Here is a 19,623-nt window from a genome sequence, read left to right on the forward strand (position 1 = left end):
GTAATGATATAATAGGATTTTAAGATTTGTTCTAGGAGAAAAACATGACATGTACTTTTAGGGCTAAACCTTTAAGGTACTGAGCAGCAGCATACCCCATTGACTTAACTGAGCGTTGAAGGCATTCAGCATCTTTCAGGAGTTGCTTAGCACTTCAAAGATCAGGACTTTTGTTGGTATCTCAGTTTTGTTCATTTATGCAGTTTGGTCCATTGATCTGTGTGTAGAATTTACATTGATACTGCTTAGGCAAAACCCAGACAGGATATAGTCTTTTACATTTTTAAAATACCAAAGAGAAGCAGATCAGATATTTATGTTCAATTGACAAGTCTTTACATATAGCCAGCATCTTTGTAAAATTTATTATAAGAATTCACCCACTAGTTTTTTTTTTAAAGTACACTTACATTTTGTGATACTCAGTTGTGCTCAATATTTAGTTCTGTTATGTGCATTATCCTGCTGAATGATCAAATTAAATGCAAACTAGAATTTGAATGTCTGCAAACATTGGCAAGAATCTGCAGCTAATTTTAGACGGAAGATTTGCAGTGTCTGTTGTTTTTCCTGTTCATTTTAGATGGGTAAATTGTAAAAACGTTGAGGAATCTGACCTGCTTTTTTTTCCCCCTTTTTTGTCTAGGTTTGCAAGGCATGCCAGGGGACTACGTATCTCAGGGTGGTCCTATGGGTATGAGTATGGCACAGCCAAGTTACACTCCTCCCCAGATGACCCCACACCCTTCTCAATTAAGACATGGACCCCCAATCCATTCATTTTTGCCAAGTCACCCCCATCACCCAGCCATGATGATGCACGGAGGACCCCCTACCCACCCTGGAATGACCATGTCAGCACAGAGCCCCACAATGTTAAATTCTGTAGACCCCAGTGTTGGTGGACAGGTTATGGACATTCATGCCCAGTAGTAGAAGGGAACTCAAGGGAAAAACAAAACAAAACAAAACAAAAACTATTTTAAGACTTTTGAACTTTGACCAGATGTTGACACTTAATACGAAATTCCAGACAGCTGTGATTATTTTTTACTTTTTGTCATTTTTCATCAACAACAGAGGACCAATGAAACAAGAACACAAATGTGAAACCATGGGCTCACTGAAATGAATATGTCCATGTACAGATCCTCTGGAAAAAAAAAAAAAAAAAAAAAAAAGAAAAGAAAAAAAGACTCCAAGAGTTATAACTACTGTAGTATAAACATAGGAACTAAGTTAACTTGTACATTTCTGTTGATCACTCCGTTATGTTGCCTCAAATAGTTTTAGAAGAAAAAAAAATCCTTGTTTTCCACACTATGTGTGTTGTTCCCAAAAGAATGACTGTTTTGGTTCAGCAGTGAAGTCACTATCCATGAAAGACCTTGAAAGACCTGTTTTGGCCAGTGAGAAAAGAACTACCCTGGAGATGAAGACGCAAAGTCTTGCTGGGTCTCTCATCACTCAGAAGACTGTTCCAAGAAGGCCTTGCCATTCCCTCGTTTTGTTCCTTCATAAAATGTGTCCTTTAGTTTCAAACAGATCTTTATAGTTTGTGCTTCATTAAGTCTCTCCCCATTCTCTCCCCATTCCTCCCGTCTTTTTTTTTTTTTTTTTTTTTGGACTCTTCTTCAAAGAGCTTGCAGGTGAAGATTTAAAAGACAAAACAGACAGAGCAGGAGCTTCTTCCAGTAGTTCTGAGCCTTGGCTTTGGACAAAACATAACTAAAAGTTGGGCAGCTTTCCTCAATGAAAGAAGTTACTAACGGTCTTTGCACCAAACCTAGAACTTTATCATGAACTCAAAGCTTGGGAAAAAAAAGCAAGAGAATACTGTAACAAACTTCGTACAGAGTTCGGTCTATTAATTGTTTCATGTTAGATATTCTATGTGTTTACCTCAATTGAAAAAAAAAAAAAGAATGTTTTTGCTAGTATCAGATCTGCTGTGGAATTGGTATTGTATGTCCATGAATTCTTCCTTTCTCAGCACGTGTTCCTCACTAGAAGAAAATGCTGTTACCTTTAAGCTTTGTCAAAATTTACATTAAAATACTTGTATGAGGACTGTGACGTTATGTTTTAAAAAAAAAAAAAAAAAAAAAAAAAAAAAAAAAAAGGTGTTAAGTCACAAAATGCGGTAATAAATATTTCATTTTTGATTTTTTGTTAGGCTTTTGTGTTTTTAATCATGCTTAATCGAGACTGAAGTTATTGGGAGAGATGTCTCAAATATATTTCTTCATGAGCATTGAAAAGAAAGGTTGGAAAAATCAGAAACAAGCCTGTCATCAGCATTAATAGAATAATTGGGTGAAAGAACATCTGAAATTATATATTTCTGCTGATTATCGATATTATTTTCATACCAGACTAAACAAAACTCAAACTATTTTCTCACCAGCTTGTATTTCAGAGAGCTGTGTCTAATGTCTGTACTATCTGCTAATAACATAGAAGCTCTGTGTGAGTTGTGAAGGCCCATGTGCAAGACCAGTAAGCCATGTGTGTTAAGTGTACGTGTACGTGTCTATGTATGTGTAAGTGCATGTGCATGCACAGCCACTGCCGTCCTTAACTCCAGCTACTTAGCTCGGCACTGAAGAATGGCTGTAACCCAGGCGTAGGTTCGGAAGTTTCAGGAAGAGCAAAGCAGCTTTGACTTTAACGAGAGTTTTACCTGTGTGAGGATTGCACAATGTAGCTTTTGAGATGGTTTTATTGCTTTTCTTTTCTTCATTTGTTAAAAAAAAAAAAAAAAAAAAAAAAAAGGGGGGGGGGGGAATAGAGACCCTCAGCTAATGAGGGAAAATGTTAATTTGACATTTTGAATATAAATAGCTGGTGCAGAATCCTGGGCGAGGGTTGGTTTTACTTAAACGAAAGCCTGTGGCATTTGGAAGAAAGTGAAGGAGAGTTTGAGTTGGAGGGAGGAGGGGGGGATTGTCACTGCTAGAAAGACAGCCTGCTTTCCCAGAGCTTGGTGGCACTGCTCAGTCAGCGGGAGCAGGATGGGGCCCAAGGAGCAAGGAAAGGCTTTGCCTTTATTTCGGGCGGAGGGGAGTGGGAAAGGGGTTGGAATTAACTTTCTAGGAAGCCAGTGTTACTTCTTTAACCATTTGTAGATTTGTGACCCTTCTCCGCTGTCCTCCTCCTCGTTCCAAATGGCTGGCATGTTATTAAAAACTTGGGCTGACAACTTTTGCCGCCAGAATGCCGCGAGAGGTTCAGCCTCGGTGTTAATGTTTAATTTCTGAGCTGAGTAAATGGACCCACGCTGCTGGCAACAGAAGGGAGGATGCCAGTGGAATGGGTGTGAGGATTTATTTAGCAGTCGGGTCCTGCTTTGTGGGCGTCATTTTAGGGCACCCGTATGAAATGTAAAGAATGGTAATTCTACACTAGGCTTGGATAGTCTCTGTCCCGGTTAAAATCACGTCGACCCCTAAGTCCCGAAAGAAGAGCATGCCCTGGGTCCCAGTTTTCACATTCTGGTCACTGTGGATGCGGGAAATAAGAAGGCAAGGTTTGTTGTGTCAGCACGTTAAGAGGGAGGCTATGTTTTTAATCAGGACTTTATTTTCTTGCAGATCTTTTCTTCACAGTTTTAGGAGAAATGCCAGAAAACGTCCTCGCCCAGGTAGAAGGACAGGGAACGATTTATCCGTAGTAGATTGTTGGGTTTATGTTGAACTAAACGTTGATGTTGCTGTGTTGTCCTTTATTTTCTTTCTCGTTTTCTTCCCCTTTTGGGCTGTGCTCACCGTGAGACGTGCTGCTGCGATCCAAGGTACAATAACGCGCAGAGATTTCTCCATCTGAGATTTACTGTTTAGCACGGAAGGTTCCGATTTTGGTATTTTTAAAAACTGCTCAGCTGTCAAAATCAACCAAAACGGGAATAATGTTTTGACAGCGGTATAGTGTTAAAGAAAATACTCTAGTCTGAATAAAAATTGCTTATGCTATGGGAAACGAAGGGTAACAGAAGAAACACCTTTTGTTTACACACACACATGTTTATAATCCCAAACTCCATTTTCCCTGAGCGGGTCTGGGCCGGGGGGTTGCAGTCACCGCAAACGAGGGGTTTTTCTTCCAGATTTCGCTGCGGTTAACGCGAAGAGAGGAGGGAAGCGCACCTCCGCCCGCGCAGCCGCCCCCAGTCCTGCCCGCCGCGGCGAGCGGCCGCTGCGGGGCCGAAGAGGCGATGCCGGGGGAGCCAAGCGCTGTCCCCCCCCCCACTTTCCCTCCCGGCGGCAGAGCGAGCGAGCAAACTGCCCCCGACCAGGTTTGCGAGGGCCGGGGCCGGGGAGGGGGCCGGGCACGGGATGCGGCGGGGGCACCCAGCAGCCGGGACGCGCCGGCCCCCGCTCTCCGTGCGGCGCTGCCCCTCGGCCTCGCAGCCCCCGGGGCACGGAGGGGTTTGGGGGCCCGGAGCGGGGCCGGCCCGCACCCGCTGCTCCTGCCGGGGGAGGGCGGGCGGAATCCCCCCCGCCGCCGCGGCCGCTTCACCGGGGAGGGAGCGGTGGGCTCCGACAGGCCGGGGGAGGCCGCCTGGGGAGCGGGGACGGCTGCCGAGGCTTGGGCCGGCACTTGGTGCTCCTGTCCTTGTCCCTATTGCTGGGGGAAGCGGGGGGCGAACCCCAGCGGCGCCGAACGAGGGCTATCGGCTGCCAGGCTGGCGAAGCCCAGCGCCTTTGAGCCGAGGAGAACCGTGCGAGATTCGAGACTGGCGGGGGAAAGGTTTGAAGGCGGATTTTAATATTAATAGTTTTGGTGGCGAGAAAGAGAGACAGAAGGGAGGTCGCTGCTCTGGGCAGAGTCCCCGCGACAGTGATGATGGATGACCCCGCACAGCTAAACAACTCCTCCCCTTCATCCCCACACGATGTCAGAGCTACTTTACTTGCAGCTTTAGGAATAAAATAAATAAACACCCTCGGCCCCTTCCTCGCATCGATTTATGGATCATTATGAATCAATTACTGCTCTCAATATTTTAGAATTTGCTTATATAAAAGGGGGTCTGCGGCCGGAAAAATGCATTAACCTTTACCTTAGCAGGAAACACAGAACCTTCCCGTACAGCCCTGTGACTAAAAAATCGCTACAAATAATTCGGGTTTAACCATTTTCCCAGAGCCGCATTTCTGGGGAGGTGACAGGCGCTGCAGCTGCGCATCTCTACGAACGACTTTCGAACTGGAGCGTAGGGAGCAAGCCGTGCAGCCACACGGTGCGTGCGGCTCCGTTATTTAACCCTCCTAGAAAATGAAAAAAAAAAAAAAGGGGGGGGGGGGGGGGAAGCAAGCCCCACGGCACACACACAGCTCCCGCTCGGTGTGATGTCGCGGGGGTGAGAGGGGCCGGAGTTCGGCGCCTGCGGGGCAGGGGCGCAGAGCGAGCCCTGCTCGGTGGCTCCGTGCTATGGGAAGGGGGCGTCGGCAGGGACAGAAAGTGTGTGAAGTTGTGTTTCTCTCGCTTTTTCTGTATTCTCCCATTTGCAGCCGTGTTTGAGGATCTCAAGGTGTTTCTATGGCTACCTTGTGTATGTGGGAGGGTCATATGTGGGGGTGCCCAAGAGAAAAGGCAGCTCTTGGGTGATCATTTATCAATGTCACCCACATAATGATTCTCTCTGCAGCCTTCTATTGATGAGGATAATTACATTAGCTCAGAGTGACTGATCAATGAAAAACCACCAAACAAAAACTTCTTTACTCTCCTATAATACCAAAAACCGATACAGAAATAAGATACAAAGCGAGGGTGGGATTTCCCTTTCCTTTCCTTTCCTTTCCTTTCCTTTCCTTTCCTTTCCTTTCCTTTCCTTTCCTTTCCTTTCCTTTCCTTTCCTTTCCTTTCCTTTCCTTTCCTTTCCTTTCCTTTCCTTTCCTTTCCTTTCCTTTCCTTTCCTTTCCTTTCCTTTCCTTTCCTTTCCTTTCCTTTCCTTTCCTTTCCTTTCCTTTCCTTTCCTTTCCTTTCCTTTCCCTTTAGCAATTATTATTATTATTATTATTTTAACGGACGAGGGAAAGTAAGGAAAATTCACCCGATCCTTTTAAAAAGAGGCTACCGTTTTCTGAAAAACGTTTCCCTAAATCGCTTGGTATCATTCTTCGCATGTTAAAGGCGAAGTTTAGAATATGAACTGCGGCTTCTCCCTGGCTCCCCAAGCCTCTGCTTTTCTACTTGTTTAGTTCCTGGGGAGGGGTGCCGGGGGGAGCACGATATTCTGGGGCTGCGAAGAGGGAGAGGGGAAGGCAAATAACTTTTCTTTCACTGTCGCAACTGTCTATTTGTCAGGTTTTCTTTGTTTTTATCACTTCATAAAGTAGGTCTATTAAAGACGGAATGTTGCCTCCCTAAGATGCTGCTATATCGGTGAAAGTTTGCAATTAAATTACGGTTGCGTTCTTTCCAGAGTTAAAAATCAATGTTTTCTCAATTAAAGGGGATTTTAATGCTTTTACTTGGCAGTTGTTAAGGACGCCGTAAATTTTATTATAATGCCTCCGAGCTGCGAAGCCCGGCGAGCGGACAGGTTGATATTCACTTTGGGTTTGGGGGAAAGAAGAGCTTGTCGCTGGTTTTGTTTCTCTCTCGAAAGGGCCTTCTTCACAAAACTCGGCTCATTCCGACCAGCCGCAAGGCAGAGCGATGCCGAGGGGGCGGGGGCAGCCGGGCTGTGCGCCCCCCAGCACTGCTTGCTGCTGACCGGCCCCCCGGCTCCGGGGGCTCGGTCCGCCCCCGATGCTCGGCCGCTGCCCGCCGGCTGCAAGAAGCCGCCTGCGCGGGCACTGCACGGCTCTGCCTGCGAGCACGCGGCGCGCTAATGAAGGCATGTGTCTGTGCTGGCGAAGACCTTTACGTGTCTGGGAGAACCTACTTACAGAGGGGACTACAAGTTAACAGTTGGAAGTAAATGGGAGCCGGAATCAGGCTGGCAGAGTTGTTGTTTTTTTTTTTTTTTTTTTTTTTTTTTTTCATTGGCCAGAACATTTTGTCTTTACAGGTTCCTGCCAGGTAAAACACACTAGGGGGCTGATTCTGAACCCACTTACAGGGGGTTAACTCCTCGAGCCGCAGGAGAGTTCGTTCCCGGGCCGTGGGACCAGAAATAGGCCCCTATCGCCTGGTTTTGTCTGAAGCGCGTTTAAAATTCCTTAAATTAGCTCCATGAAGAAACAGTGCAAACTCCTTTGATTAAAGTGACTGTCAGATTCTTCGAGATTAGGAGAGAGAAAGCGCAGAGTAGGATGTATTTATTATTTATGCCACAGTCCTCAGCGCCCAGTTGGAAGGGGGGCATTACAGAGGGTGTTTGAAGGGGGGGAGGGAGGGAGAAAGGGAGGGCGAGCCAGGGAGATGCAACAACGGTGGCTGGCGGGCGGGCCGAGCCCCTTCGCTCCTTCCCCTCCCGGAGCCCCCGAGCAGCTGGGGGCTCCCCAGTCCGGTGCTGCCGCTGGCGGCCCCCGGGCAACGCCAGCTCCGGGCTTTTCCATCCCGTCCCGTCCCGTCTCGTCCCGTCCCGTCCCGTCCCGTCCCGTCCCGTCCCGTCCCATCCCTGTCGGAGCCCGCTCCCACGGGGCCACGGAGCGCGCACGGCAGACGCTGCGGGATGCGGGGCCCCAGCTTGGTGCGGAGCTGGGTCCCCAGCGCGGCCCCGCGTCCAGGTGGCTGAGCCTCGGATGGCCGGGTGCTCGCCCTTAGCGTGGGGCAGGGGCGAGCGGCAAAAAAAACTGAATGGGAGCCGCGCGGCAGTGTCGGGGGAAACTAACGATGTGCTTCAGCTCTTGCCATTACAGAGAAGGAGAGGGGGGGAACCCCCTTCTGATTAATAACTAGCAGGGTAATGTTGAGGGCTTTTTCTGCCCGATTGCCTTTTTGAATTAGAGCCGATTTCTTCACACTTCAATAGGACCTGTCTCTTTTAAAATGACTGACAGATTTGTTTCTCCTTTTTTCTCTCCCTGAGACTTAATGATGTAAATTTTCTAATTAGTTAAATCGCGTTGCTTAAAGGCCTTAATATTTACCGGGCAAGGACCGATAGCCGCGCTCGGATCCCTGTAAAGAACCGGAGCGGCTTTTCGGGAGGGAGGGGGCAGCCAGGAGGGAGGGGAGGGCTGGGGGAACACAACGCAAAACGAGAGCTAAAGTTCAGCCCGGAGCTTCTTCCCTCCTCCCCCACGCCCCCGAACCCGCTTTTATTTTTCAATCAGCTAAGATTTAATTAGGAGCCCCCAGGCCGGACGATCTGATATTTTCTCATTAGTTTCCCATCAGTAATCTCGAGTGTTAGATTGGCTTAAAGGTTGTCAACATTTGACCAATTTTATTTAAGGCAAAGAAATCACGCATTATAGCTCCGGGACCTGAGATCTGAAAATAAATCCTGCCCGGATCAGCGGAACTAACAGGCGAAAAAAATGTTGACAATTTCTCGCCGTATTTAATAAGTTGCATAATGCACGGTACACACAGAAGGGCGGCCGTGGAGGGGGGTGTGGGTGCTCTCCGCGCAGCCACGGCCGGGCCCCCGCCATGCGCGCACCTTGCGCGGCGCCCGCCCGGGGCTGCGGGCACAGGGAGCGCGGCGGAGGGAGAGGGTGCGGGGGAGGGGGTTAAGGACTGGGGGGCGCCGCGGAGCGCGGCTGCGGGTGCGGCCCTGCGCCCCTGCGGGAACGCGGGCGCGGCGGGCACGCGGCGCGGGCTCCCAGGCGCAACGTCGGAGCGCCCCCTGCCGGCTGCGCCGCGCAGCCTCCGGTCGCGCCGGCCGCTCGGTTACGCGCCGGGTGTGTGTGTGGGGGGGGAAAGCGAGGCCATGCATGGCGCCGGGAGCGCGCATCGCCAGCCTGGCGAGGGAGCGCGCTCCCGGCCCCTTGCCCTTCGCTCCGCAGCCGGCTTCGTGGGGCTGGGGGAGACTTTTTGCCGCGTGTCTTTTATTTTATTATTTTATTTTATTTTATTTTATTTTATTTTATTTTATTTTATTTTATTTTATTTTATTTTATTTTATTTTATTTTATTTTATTTTATTTTATTTTATTTTATTTTATTTTAATTATCTCATTCCATTTTAAAGAGCACCGACGGGGAAAAGAGTGGGCGCTGATAACAGGGGTCAAGGCGCTTTCGCAGTCCCTGCCATTTGCCCCCCTCCTCGCCCCTCCGCGGAGTCCCCCGGGCAGGGTCCCGGCAGGGCGCCGGGCATCCCCAGCCGCATCCCCAACCCCAGCCGTGCCCGGGGTCCCCGCCATGGCTGCCCGGCACCCGCCCGGCCCCGCTGCGCGCCAGGCATGCATAGGGCCAGCAACCGGGGTGAGGGGAGCGAAAAAGGCAATAAAGCAGGGCAAAACGAGTGTCACATGGTGCCGGTAATTTATAGGTAAGCAAGCCTACGGTTCTGTGTTTATGGAAAACACGGCAGAAGGGTGAAACCAACCGATCTGCCGCGAGGTTGCATCCCAGACGTGTCCCCGCAGCGACAAGCGCCTGCCCCGTACCTTCCTCGCCCCTGGAGCGAGCACCCGCAGCTCCTCAGCGCGGCACCGGCCGCCCCCCCCCCCGCTGCCGGCCGGGGAGCTCCGGGGACAGGAGGGGGATGCGGCTGCAGGGGAGACCCCGGTCCGGCGCCCTCCGGACCCCCGTTGGTCCCCGGCGAGGAGGACGCGGTCCGGCGGGGGTGGTGGGGAGAGTAACAAAAGCACAACTCCGCTCGGAATCCACAAAAATATATATTAAAAGAAAAAAAAATCATAAGTCGTCCGCGTTTAAAGAGGCACCCGAGCCTCTTTGCGCGCTGAGGTGCTCCAGTTAAATACTTATAGTTGGCGTGATTATTTTGCCCATCGGAAAAATAAAAACAAAAGCAGAACACCGCCGCGCAAACCTGAGCCGAGTTGCGTTGGGTCAGGGCTGTGCCTAGACAGAGCCCGGCCAAAACAAAGCTTTGCGGATCTGGCTTGCTGGATCGAGACAGTAGTTGCTCAATTTTATTTTCTTTTAAAAATGTGCGTGTGGGGGAGGGTGGAGGGGAATATTTATCAGAATAGCAGAAGACACCTTTCTTGAAACAAAGGCGAGGGGAATCATCCCGATTGCAAATCCATCAGGCAGAGAGCAAATAACAATATTTATAGGAAGGCATTCAGAAATACGGTGTGCTTAAATAACAACAACAAATGCTTACTACAGTTGCTACAGCGCAGCTTAATAAAAAATTAGCCTTACTGACAGTCTTGTCAACATCTTAAGTAAATTATCATAGCGATGGTCTTTGGAGAAGAGAACCCACACTCCTTACTAAAACACCTCCTATCATTAATCTTAAACCACTTGAAGATTATGATGGAAAGAATGGGATCAGTAACCATTATCATCTCAAATTGCTGTTAAAAACTCCGCTGTTTATTTTTGCAACCAAAGCAAATGTAGCTGGGAAATGCAGAAAAGGAAGAAAGGAAAACACAAGAAAGGCAGAACAATTGAGGCGAATCCTGTTGCAACCTCGATGATAAACACATGGAAAAAGCTGTTACTACTCTGTGGATTGCTGGAATTTGGGTAGACATTAGAAAAATAAACAAAGCAATGGCTCCGCACCAGCTCTGTTAGAGCACCGGTACATTCAAGGAAAGGTAACTTCTTAAAATTAATTGCATTTTCCTGAATATTCTCTATTTGCCTTTATCTACATCGATCGTTTGATAAAGATCGAAACTATTAAAAACGAACTTACTCCTTTTATTGTTAATTTCCGAAAATAAATTCATTTTTAGCCTTTTTTTTTTCCTGATATTTTCGTATGCATTGTTTGATTTATTTTTCTTCCATAACCGTCAGAATAAAGCCTATATCATCATTCTAATGGGGATCATCCGACATACTCGAAACATTTACTCAAAGTGAAGTCTGTTCAGAAGCGCTCTGTTATTTTTGTTGTAACCTCTACTCTTATCACATCACCCCTCTTTGAAATGAATTTTTACAGCTGAAAAATAATTTGTTGTTGTTGTTGTTGTTAAACTAATTCCAGGATTTGGTGGCAGAGAAGGGAGAAGCTGCTGATTTAGGGACACTGGACCAGAAACGCTACCAACGGCTCTTGACACCTTCAATGAATCCGCAAATCGATGCGATCTGGGTACCCGCGGCTGAACCCAATCAGACGCAGCTTTTTGAAGTTGTTGCCTCCAAACGCAAAAGTTTACACGAAGCCTTTATCGGCGCGATGCACCCCGGCCAGCCCTTCCTCCCTCCCCCCCCCTTCCCCCGAGAGGGAGAAGGGGCGGCTTTAGGACAGGAGGATGCCACCTAGAATCTCCTAACCCCTTATTTTCGCCTAGCGGAGCTGCATCTCCCCGCGTCACCGGCCACCACCCGTTTCAGCTGCGGGTTGCTGGTGGCGGGGGCGAGCGGGCGGCGCTTCCCCCGGCCCCGGGGGCGCGCTCCTACCGGGGGCGGCACTGTGCGGGTGCTGCGCGGGGCGCGCAGGTAGGCGCCGCCGGGGCCGCGCTGCCCGCTCCCCCGTCGTGGCCCCGCAGTGACCCCAGCCCAGGGCTGAGGGGAGGTGAGAGGTGAGAGGTGACGCCGCGAGCTAGCGCAGACCTGGCCCTTTTAAAGCCACAGCTAATCAGTCCTCCGCTAAATTAAAACCTGGGAAGCCGAGGGGAAGCAATTTCGTTGTGAAGAATTACGGGGCGCGCACCGGCACGGAGGGGGCACGGCAAGGATGGCTGCGCACAGCTCAGGGGCCGGGGGGCTGCAAAACACACGGCACGCCGTGGGGATCCGGTGGATCTCCGCGGGTGTGAGATCATAAGCGCACACCCCAATAAAACCCCGGTTTACCGCTGGAAAACTTCAGCCCCAGAAAGCGTGCGGTGGGCTGGGGAACTCAGGACGCCCTGCGCCGGGCGGTTTAATTGCCTCCCTCGCCAAGGGCTTGGCGTTTCATTAGGGCACGTGAAGAAATTAAAGTGGAAAAAAAAGTGATAAATTTTCCTGTCAGTTCATTTGTCTTCAGTTGCGAGTTGTTCTTTAAGCTCCGTGAGAAATAAGGAGCCAGCCGCCCCAGAGGTGCGAGGACGAGCGTGCCCGTGTGTGCGCGCCCCCGAGGGAAAAACGCGTGGGACCTGGGCGCGGGGTGGCCCACGAACTGTGCAAAACGGTGACTGTTCAATTTTTCCTCCTCAATTAGGAACTATCCCTCGATTTGTTTGGCACCCATTACTTTTTAATAACTCCGTAGAATCAGGAGAGGAAGAATAAATGTCTGCTGCGAGTAACCCGCTGTAGCGCAGTTGTTTTGCTGGGTTAATGTGCAGCTGCATGCGCAACACGAGAATGGCCGTGAACGAGATGCACAGGAAAAGATATAAAAAAGACTGCTGGAGGAATAATGATATTTGCCAATGTATTTACGTCAATGGGTCGTAGCAAGAAACACCGAGCTTTGCTAACGCAGCTCCGGTACATCCAGGCTCCAAGGAAACTTTGCTTTTCCTGCATTCTAGGCAGCAAAACACGGGACTGAGGAGGCTGCGAGCCGCTTTCCCGGCTGCTGCTGTAATTAATTTAGGTGTTGCGATCACAGATCCGAGGGAGAAGGACGGGGCTGAATTCGCCTGCCCGCCTCCCCTTTCCCTGGCGCAGCCCCCAGAGCAGGTAAGCCGCTGCTCCAACTCTTTGTAACCGAACAAAAGGGGGAGCGGGCGCCTGACGTCAGGGAGCAGCATCCCCACGGGGGCCCCTCCGGCCCCAAACCTACCCCCCAGGGCTGGGGCGGAGGGTTGGGGTTGGGGTTAGGGTTAGGCTGGGTTAGGGGGCGGTGCTCGCAGAGGCTGTCCCGCAGCATGGCGGGATCACGGGCGGGGGGCGGTACTGGGGGGGGGGGGGTCGTCAATGCCCAGCACCAAACTTGTGCAGACCCCAAAACAGCCACCAAAGTAAGTTCAGCGGGCGGCAGAGGCGCTGGGCTCGCTTGTACAGTCAGCGGTGCCGTCACGGTGCTGTGCGACCCTGCAGCCGGGCGGGGGCGGGGGGAGGAGGAGGAGGAGGAGGAGGAGGAGGAAGGGCACGGGGGCGGTCAGCGGGGGGCCCTTTCCCGGCGGGGCGCAGCGGCCGGGGGGCGATCGCCACCCCCCACGCCCCGGGCAAGCTGTCAGCGCCGCCGGCCCCTCCTCGCCCCCGCTCCCCTCCTCACCAGCGTCAGCACGGAGCCTTTGGGGCGGTTTCAGCTAAAACAAACAAACCCGCCAAGATTCACAGGCGAGAGACGCGCCGCCGGCCCGCAGTTTTAGGATGAGGCTTTTCCGGGGAGGCCGATGGGGCCGCAGCCCCTCAGCGGCCCGGTACAGCCCGGTTCGCCCTCCCCGTGGGCGCCCACGCGGGACAGGGCCCGGCGGGGTGGGGGAGTCCCCCCCAGGGCGGCTGCAGCGGAGCGATGCCGGCCCCTCGTCCGTGGGGCTGGGGGAGGGAGACGTTGTTGTCAGTGCCGATTGTTAACCCAAATAATGATAATAATAATAAAAAAAATCGTTACAGCTGGGCACTAGCTGAATATGGCAATTACTATTATTGCCAATCACGATTAGAAATAATTATCCTGAAAGCACGAAGGGCTCAGCTGCCAAGGTGTTTTGAATAAGCGCTCCGAAATGAGCAGTGAGCTGTTGGGTTCACACATAGGGAAGACTGCAAACTTTCAGGTGCAGGAGTCTCTAATGGAGACCCTACCCCCATTGGGCTCTGGTTTACTTGCCAGGCTTCACTTTGTCATCTCTTGCAGGTCCACTGCAGTTTTGATCCCAGAGCACCCTGCATGGGGCTGTCCTGCAGCACCCATCCTGCTCTCCTCCACCGAGACCCATGACCGCATCAGATGTCTGAGCACCTTCTCAAGGCACTGTGCTTGGGTCCCTCCATCTTAAACAGAAATGCAGCAAGCAGGTTACCTCCTAATGTGGTAAGCAGAGTGAAGCCCTGCTTGCTCTGGGTGCGTTCTCCAACTCTACACAGGCCTTTCCTTTTGGGTATTTGAAGTGATGTGCAACTAGGAGGAGGTCACAGGTGACTGACAAGTTCAACCTACTTAGCTCAATTATCCAAGTTTCATTTCCAAATTGTGTTCAATTTGATCTTCCTGCCTCCCTCCAAATGATCTTAGAGGGGAAAAAAAATCAAATGAAGTCAGACAATTTAAGCCAAATCCTGTATACCATTATTTATATGTAAAATCATTTTTTGTGATATATACTCCTATTAATGGTTATGGGATGCTGGATCCTTCCAAGTGGATTTATAAACCTAGCCATCAAATTATTTCAAAGGCAAGCCTATTAGGGACAAAAATAATTATAAACTTTCAGAAGCTTTGTAAAAAATAACTTTTTGAATGTTGTCTCTTTAAATTTTACTTAAGTTTTGTTTTTAATTTAAGCCTGGAGGCACAGTAGAGAGAGATGCAGAGTCTAATAAGGAGTTTGGAAAATAATGTGCTGTAATCCAGTGCCGAGCTATTTCTCCATAAAATATAGATAAGGAATCAATTCATAAGCACAAATATCTACTACGACTGAGTTTTAACATAACGTTTCACATGAACATTCTTACATGCATTATTAAGGAGATAACAAAAGTGCTTCAAATCAAGCCCCATACAGTCACATCTGGAAATGCTCTTTTCTGTCTAATTTTCATTTTTTTTTCCTCTGAAAAAAATGTTAGAAGAAAAACTAGTCTGTCCCCTTGTATATTAACTGTTACCATCAGCTTTTAATCAGCAACATGTATAGTTAGATTTACAGAATCCATTCCATGTTGCCTCTTTTAGCAAACAGTAAAATGAAGATAATATCTTTATTCATTTATAGAACCTGATGTTAAAACTAAAACTACACACAAATAACATATACATTGCCTTATGCATATAGACAGGCATGCAGATACATAGACACAACACGTATATATGTGGAAACAAGTCATGACCATGAGTTGGAAAACATAATAAAAAGTATCTGTGCATTTCACCAGATCCTAAGTCAGACCTCATCAGATAAGAAGTGGTCTAGGGAAAATTAGTTTAAGATCAGACACAGCTAATTTCTGAAGGTACTGGAGCTTCAGCAAGCTTGGCTGTACAATATGTAATTGCTGTCGGTTTTAAAGGAAGCTCCTTAGGCTTTTGAGTCAAATAAAGCATTGCCTTTAAGTCATGAAGGGTTAATAAATTTGTCACAAGTTGCAAGCAGTTGAAACAGTTGTTGGGTTTTGTTGTTTGTTTTGTTTGCTTGTTAATGTAGAATGTAATGGAATTATGTTCTGAGGACAAAGATAAAAGACATCTCTAAGATCTGCTTTGTGTTTGTTTATTTATTTTTAAATTTTTTGTTTATCCTTAGAATGGAAAGGCAAACAAAGTATTTTCCAGAAGGAAATACTAAGGACTTTTTAGGAAAAAAAGAAGCCAAACCACCATCAGTGTTGTTTTTTAAATACTCTGGAGTTTTCTGAATGACTCTGATGTACTCACATCTGTATCACAACTATTTTCTTTTTGCTATTGTAAGTGGATATTCAAGCTAAATTGATGCTTTATGTATATCCTGTCTCAATTTGTAATACTCTATTCTCTGTAAGGAGATAATTTGAAAAAAAAAATACAAAAAAAAAGAAGTGATACCACTGACAACAATTTACTTAAATTCACAAACCTTGAAATTGATGCATCTCCTATCAATCATAGTCAGAAGCCACAGTAAAACACATCCAACATTTGTATATCAAAAGTAGGACTGAAAAAACACTCTGTTTTGTTCAATTTAAATGTCCTTCAACATGTTGTCATTTTATACTCTGGTATTACTGTGTGATTCTTACTATGGGTTAGCTTTCTTCTGTCAAATGTTTGCATGATGGTAACCTTGCGAAATTAAAGTGCATGCCATTATACTGCACAGATGTTTGTTCTCACTCAGTTACTGACAATGAAATACTTAAATAATAATAAGGAGATATTGACTTCTCTATTCTGTTGATATGAAGATCTGTTGATCTGTGAGGTTAATATTGATGAGGCAGAGTGAGGTAAATGTTTCATCAGGAAAGCAAATAAGTCCCAATTCCAGCATAAAAAAGCCAAACTTTTTACATACCTAGAAATTAATCCTTTTTGCATTTATTGGGTAGATGAACCCAATAAGTTCAACCTGTCAGCTAACGCTGAAGTAAATCCTTGATACTACATTCAGGAAACGTATTCCAAAATATGTCTATCATAAGTATTTAAAACTAAGCTCAAATGATGCCAGGCACTTAGGGTCTTTAGTCATGCTGCACGCTCTGTTATGAATGGCACGTTTCCTCTAAGTATTACTGGATGGCTCCACATACACCATCAATATTTTTCATGTTAAGGGGATTTGTGTTTGAGCTGGCAAAATGATTTTTTTTTTTTTAATGGGATGAGCTCTCTGTCAAAATATTATTTTTATTTGTTGTCTCATCAAAACATCTGTGAAAGTTCCCTCTCTTTACCCTCTGCCACAGAAGACAATACTGTACATGCTTTGAACAATACAAAGAACCATTTAACTTGATGGGTCTGGCAGAAGCAGCTACTTTTTTGTTCATTGTTATCTTTAGATTTTCCTTCTTTCTTTTTAAGGGAAGCTCAGAGCTGCTTTTTTTTAGAAGACTGTTCCATCAGTCAGGTAGGTCTCGTACTTTGACAGCATTATTTAGAGGTATTATTTTTAACGTATAACACTTACACATGTAACAATCTGTGTAACTTGCTTCTGGCTTCTGTATAGGAATGAAAAAGACATGACCCTAACATGCAAGACAATAAGTCAATACAGTTTGGGGTAAAAGTGTCAAAAGATTCAATTGTCAATTTTCCACTTTTTGTTATTAATTAAAGTCTTGACGCTGAGATTCAATTTGCAGGTGCAAAGGAAACATGCAAAGCAGCTCTCCCTGTAGTGTGACTGCTTGCAAAGCAAGAGCTCATTCACTCTGATCCTTCTGTATGGCAATGACCTGAAAATCCAAGTATCACTTCAGCTGCTCCTGTGAGCTATCTCAGTCTGGTTTACAGGGTGGAAGAGCCTTTTTTACAGCATCCTCCCTCTTGCCTGTCTGTAGCACAAACGTGTCTCACCAGGGAAAGCAAGCACCCAGTGCTTTCTCTGCATTAGCAGGACATTTTGTTGCTGGGACAGTGCAGGGAAAATTATTGCTGTTTGTGCTGCTCCTGCTCTGGAGGTGCTAGGATGGCAAACTAGTGCTCCTTCCAGAGATCACTTAGGGGGTCTAATGCTTTTGTCTGAGAAAGGTAACAAAAACACGGATTCTTTTTTTGCCCTAATGCTTTCTTGTCCTTCACATGCCCTTCTCCCCTCTGCATGTTCAGCAGAATGTTGTTGCTGGTTTTTGTTTGTTCGTTTGTTTGTTTGTTTTGTGCCTAAGGCACATACTGGCTGCTCTTAAACATTTTCCTTCAAATGAACATCAGCTAATCCTTGTAATGCAATCACAAGAAAACTTTTAACTCACACTGAGATTTTCGTGGATTTCTCTAACATTTTCAAAATGCATTTTGCCAGTTTGGCTGCACACATTCTGTAAACCTCAAGACTTTGAGGCAAGGCCTCATGTGTACAGATATAACAACTAGATAGACCAGGGACTTGTGTTCCAAGTCATCTTTGTGTATATTTATCTGAAGGTATTTATGTGAAACAACATTAGATTCTCAAATCTTGGGCATGCAAAAGGAGCCAGCAAATATATTGAATGTTTTTGCTAGTAATTATACTTGAGAAATATGATCATATGCCTCCACTTTGGTGCACGTCCTTGCAAGTGCAAGGTATGCTCTCTATGAAGTTCACCTTAAGATACCAAGCTCATTTTTCAATGCGGTTTCAAGGCTGGAGTCCTTACCTGTGTTTCTTATATGGCAATAAACATATTGATGGAACAATTGTTCTGCTAGTAGATTAAGCTGAATGAGAGAAAAAAAAAATCAGTAATAACTAGGGGACTCCCATGTCTAGTTGTACACTGCACAAAATAGATTGCAAGTGAAAGAAAAGGCAGCAAACTGTGTAAACAGAGTACAGATAATTCCCATGCTGTGAAAACCCTTCTACCTTAAGAACACTAGCAATGAAAAGGTTACAAGAAAAGGGGTAATAAAAATATCAAGAGAAACAAAATAGAAATAGGTTTCTTTGCAAGTAGAGAAGCCACTTTCTAATATGGTGGCCTTATACACAAGTACATTTGTCTTCCAGACCCTCTGCTGTTGATTAGAATTCTGATGCCACTGGAGGGGTTACAATTTTGTTGAGTTTCTGGATCTCAATTGCGCTGTCAAGGGGTCATTCTTTCTGGTAATAAGGTAGCTAGTGGCCCCTGGGAGAGAAGGAAAACAATTGACTCTTGAAAGCAGAAACATATACTGAAGTCTAGAGTAGATTTCTGGCAGTGGACCAGGTCTTTTCTCATAGCATTTGTCATTGTAGCAATGAAAAAATTGTGGGAGTTATACAGGCGGCCAAAAAAGGAAAACAGAGCACAACAACAACAAAAAAAGAACTAGATGTAATTTATTTTGGAATTATATTTAAGAGCAGGTTGTTTTTTGTTTGTCACACTGTTGGTTCACTTGTTAGAGATGTGGATCCCATTAGATAGAAATATGTTGCTTATTTTAAAGCAAATGATTATCAAATGACTATACTTCAAAACATTTTTTTGCTTTAATTTGAAGTGAAGTCATTTGAGTTTGAAACATATGCCTTTGCTAAATGCAGAATATTTTGTTGCCAAAAACAGACAACTTCATTTTGAGTCCACTGCTTGTGAGCATTGTTGATGCTGGACGTCACTGACAATATGAATCTTGGCAATCTTGGCAATAAGTCTTTACAGAGGTCAGTAGTAAAGTTTCTCTTATTACCACTACACATTTAATTTTTTTTTCCTTTTTTTTTTTTTTTTTTTAGTTCTCATTCCATCAGGTCAAAAATGGTCTCACTACAGAATCATACTCATCTAGAACGAATGCTATACTGCATTTGATTGGCTTTGGAAGTATTATTCCACTTTGTACAAGAGGATAAAGCTCACTTCTGAAAAAAAATAATTTCCACATCTTTCTAAAAACTGGTTCACAGGCTATATTACCAGGGTTTTATTCTTTTTTTTTTTTTTTTTTTTTTTTTCTGGTTGTTGTTGTCGTATAATCATATGTAAAGCATTCATGCATGCGTGTGTATGCATACCACCACACAAACACATCACTGACACTATATGTAATTTGACATATGATTTATATTATACTCGCAAGATTTTAAAGTGGATTTCAAATTTATTATGCGTTCTAGCACTGCAGCAGATATACACGGATTCATCCCATCCTTTAACTGAAGTACCCAATATGGGATTGTAGCAGTTTGAGACTTGCTCTGTTGTCAATGGAGAAAGGCAGGCAGACCCAGAAACACTTCTCGGAAGGTACTTGCCTTTCTTCACTGACTATAGAACAAGCCTAGAGCAAATACACTCCTAATTTAGAATAAATGACAGATGTGGACTACA

General features: G+C 46.4%; 1 protein-coding gene and 1 long non-coding RNA gene across 9 annotated transcripts in view; both read left to right on the forward strand.

The window, feature by feature from the left end:
- The window catches only part of MEIS2 (Meis homeobox 2), a 171,265-nt gene extending 169,100 nt beyond the window's left edge, over nucleotides 1–2,165 (forward strand). For all 7 annotated transcript variants that reach the window (XM_038179511.2, XM_038179514.2, XM_038179515.2 and 4 more), the window contains one exon: nucleotides 647–2,165. The gene's annotated coding sequence lies outside the window, so the exon portion shown is untranslated. The remainder of the gene's footprint in view (nucleotides 1–646) is intronic.
- Nucleotides 2,166–8,735: 6,570 nt separating this feature from the next.
- Nucleotides 8,736–18,971, forward strand: LOC110352661 (uncharacterized). Of its 2 annotated transcripts, XR_005266376.2 has the most exons (5): nucleotides 8,737–10,649; nucleotides 11,048–12,678; nucleotides 13,802–13,978; nucleotides 16,679–16,724; nucleotides 18,859–18,971. It is a non-coding gene; the product is annotated as an uncharacterized lncRNA (long non-coding RNA). The 2 variants fall into 2 exon arrangements; XR_005266375.2 differs by lacking the exons at nucleotides 16,679–16,724; nucleotides 18,859–18,971 and having other exon boundaries at nucleotides 8,736–10,649; nucleotides 13,802–15,940.
- The last annotated feature ends 652 nt before the right edge of the window (nucleotides 18,972–19,623 follow it).

The sequence above is a fragment of the Anas platyrhynchos genome, chromosome 5, assembly GCF_047663525.1.
Source record: "Anas platyrhynchos isolate ZD024472 breed Pekin duck chromosome 5, IASCAAS_PekinDuck_T2T, whole genome shotgun sequence".
NCBI classification, from domain to species: Eukaryota; Metazoa; Chordata; class Aves; order Anseriformes; family Anatidae; genus Anas; species Anas platyrhynchos.